At 44.8% G+C, this 3339-nt stretch overlaps 1 pseudogene; it reads right to left on the minus strand.

The window, feature by feature from the left end:
* LOC124546108 overlaps nucleotides 1-59 on the minus strand; it is a 118-nt pseudogene extending 59 nt beyond the window's left edge.
* Between the last annotated feature and the right edge of the window lie 3280 nt (nucleotides 60-3339).

The following is a 3339-nucleotide window of genomic DNA, read 5'->3' on the forward strand; positions in this document are numbered from 1 at the left end:
GCGCTTAACTTCGGTGATCTGACGGGAACCGGTGTATTCACTGCGGCAAGGCCGTTGCCTCGATATAAGATAATGAACCATTAATGGTAGGACTTAAGGCAGCAACTCATCGTACAACTGACACGGTCAGTGCCGAGAGCCAACTAATACAGAAAACACTTCCCCCCCCCCCCCCCCCCCCCAATCCCCCAATATATACAAACAGTTACATATTCCCAGTAGAGTTGCAGTGCCGGTACAATCTAGTCTAGTGAGCTAAGAACGTAGGTGTGTTTCTTTGTGTGCGTTTTCTGCGTTAGTTATCATGGACCTCTCGAAGCTTCGATTACACCGTGAGTTATTACTTTTACTCCTTCCATTACTTATAGTCTACCGAGGGAGGTGCGCGGGAACAAAGACCATTAGTAAGTCACGCATGCTTCCAAACTTTTGTGACTGGTCTTTTTACGAGGTGTAGGCCTATATGGCTGGTGAACCACAACATTATAATCAGTGCCCACCGCGAGACTGAGTCACGTAAGTTGGCACTGTGAGCACGTCACGTGCTAACAAACGTATATAAGCGCAGTAAAGACGACTGGGGTATCATTACAGTGACGACACGACATGTAATTGGGGAAACCAACTGACACAAGCGTCTTTGACAAAGTGCAGATAGTTAAGGCCCAAAACCTAGGAACGAATACCTCCCCTACGGCGAAGATGGTCGGCAGTTCGCGTGCGAGTAGCTATGGACAGTGATTGAACGGCGATTAAGTCACGAGCGGCGTCAGGTGTTGGACATTAATGCTTCATCACAGAACGTGGAGATCGTACTTGCCCGCTCTTTGAAGTATGACAGGCCGCGACCTGTGTTAGATCTGACAACAGAGAACAATGCTGGTGCAAGCACAAGCTTTTCTGGAGCACACCGTTCACCGAAGATTGTTGCATACCGGGTTCCGTAGCAGAATACGCCAACGTGTTGCCCCGTTGACCCAACGACATCGCCATTTACGATTGCAGTGGGGACGGAATCACAGAGAAGGGTCGTAGATCAATGATAGGTGTCGCCTAGTCGGATGAATCACGTTTGTTGTTACGGCAGGTCCAAAGTCGTTATCAGATACAGCGTCAGCCAGGCGAACATCTGCTCGAAGCATCCACTGCATCACGCCTGCACATTTTTATGGACATGCTAATTACATATACCAAAATTTTTTATACTGGTACCCACAACTTGCTTGGTGTGACTGTAAAATACGCTTTCTGCAGATCAACAAACGTAAAGTGAACCGTCATTCGCCATTCTAACTTCTATCTTCCTTTCCAAATCTTCTAATGTTGTTTTACATCAGGATAATATGAATATTATTATTATTATTATTATTATTGGTTCAGTCTGGTTAAAGGGAAAAGAAAGAGAAGAGAACATACATGTTTCTAATATGTCCTGTCTCTGTCCATCTCCCTCTATCACCTTCTCCTTCCCCATTCTCCCTGTCATCTCCCCCTTTCTACGTCTCTCTGATCATCGCGTCCTTTCCGCTTTCTATGTTCATGTCCTCCAACCTCACTGTTCATCTCGTCTTTCCCTAGCTCTCTGACTTGAGCGTCGCTTATTGTTGTCTGTAGTAGTACTCTAAACATAAGACCAGAAACCATAAATACACTTTGGCCGGCCGGAGTGGCCGAGCGGTTCTAGGCGCTACAGTCTGGAGTCGCGCGACCATTGCAGTCGCAGGTTCGAGTACTGCCTCCGGCATGGACGTGTGTGATGTCGTTAGGTTAGTTAGGTTTAAGTAGTTCTAAGTTCTAGGGGACTGATGACCTCAGAAGTCAAGTCCCATAGTGCTCAGAGCCATTTGAACCATTTGTCAACCATAAATACGATTTCCCTTTTATACATAGTCCCTCCAAATGTTCATCAGATTATTGTGTAAAAATTTGAAGTAAATCGGCCAAGAACTTATCGAGATTTTTGATTATAACGTTTCACCGTTACATATCACATATTTATTTACATATTATATATATTAAAAATGGGTATATCAAACACGTGCGTATTCGAATGCAGAAATTACAGTAACGAATAACGGGAAGACGACTTGGAAGGTTCATATAGATAATGATGTGGGGAAGACAATCGAAAGACTACGTTTAACTGGTAGAACAATTAGGCAATGCAACAGGTCTACTAAAGAGATGCCTACACAACGCTTGTCCGTCTTCTGCTGGAGTACTGTTTCGCTATATGGGACTGCCACCACACAAGATAGACGGAGGCCATCAGAAATGTTCAAAGAAGGTCAGCTCGATTTGCATTATCGCAAAATAGAGGACAGAGTGTCACATTTATGATACGCGAGTTTGGATGGCAACCATTAACATCCGTTGCGACCGTATCTTTTCACGAAATTTCAGTCCCGAACTCTCACCTCTGAAAGAGTAAGTGTTTTACTGTCGCCAATTTACTTATGGAGAAGCGATCATCACAATAAAATAACAAAAATTAGGGCTCGTACAGAAAGATTTAAGTGTTCAATTTTACCACGCGATCTTAGAGAGTGTTACGGAAACAAAACAGTCTTATGGTGTTCAAAGAACCTTTTGCCAGATACTTAAGTGTGAATTGGAGATGAGTCATGTAGACGTACATACAAGGTTGAATAAAAATTTCAAAGCAATCGGTGAAGAAGATTTATATTTTTGTTTATACAGTTGTAAAAGTTTGCTTGTTCAAAACACACTGAAGAGTCGAACAAACTAATACATCTGCTAATATCGCGTAGGAACCCCGCGAGTACGCAGAAGTGCCGCAGCACGACGTGACATGGACTCGAGTAACGTCTGAAATAGTGCTGGGGGAGCTGACACCATGAATCCTGCCGGGCTGTCCATAAATCGGTAAGTGTACGAGAGGATGGAGATCTCTTCTGAACAGCATGTTGCAAGGCACCCCGGATATGCTCAATAAAGTTAATTTTTTGGGAGTTTGGTGGTCAGCGGAAGTGTTTAAACTCAGAAGTGTGTTCCTGGAGCCACTCTGTAGGAATTCCAGACGTCTGGGGTGTCGCATTGTCCTGGTGGAATCGCCGAAGTCCGTCGGAAAGCACCATGGACATGAATGGATGCAGGTAATCGGACAGGATGCTTACGTACCTGTCACCTATCAGAGTCATATCTTGCTGTATCAGGGGCCCCATATAACTTCAACTGCAACTGCACACGCCCCACGCCATTTCAGAGCCAGCTTGAACTGTCCCCTGCTGACATGCAGTGTCCATGAATACATGAGGTTGTCTTCATACCCGTACACGTCCATTCGCTCGGTACAATTTGAAACGAGACTCGTCCGAC

Source organism: Schistocerca americana, chromosome 8 (assembly GCF_021461395.2).
Source record: "Schistocerca americana isolate TAMUIC-IGC-003095 chromosome 8, iqSchAmer2.1, whole genome shotgun sequence".
Classification (NCBI taxonomy): domain Eukaryota; kingdom Metazoa; phylum Arthropoda; class Insecta; order Orthoptera; family Acrididae; genus Schistocerca; species Schistocerca americana.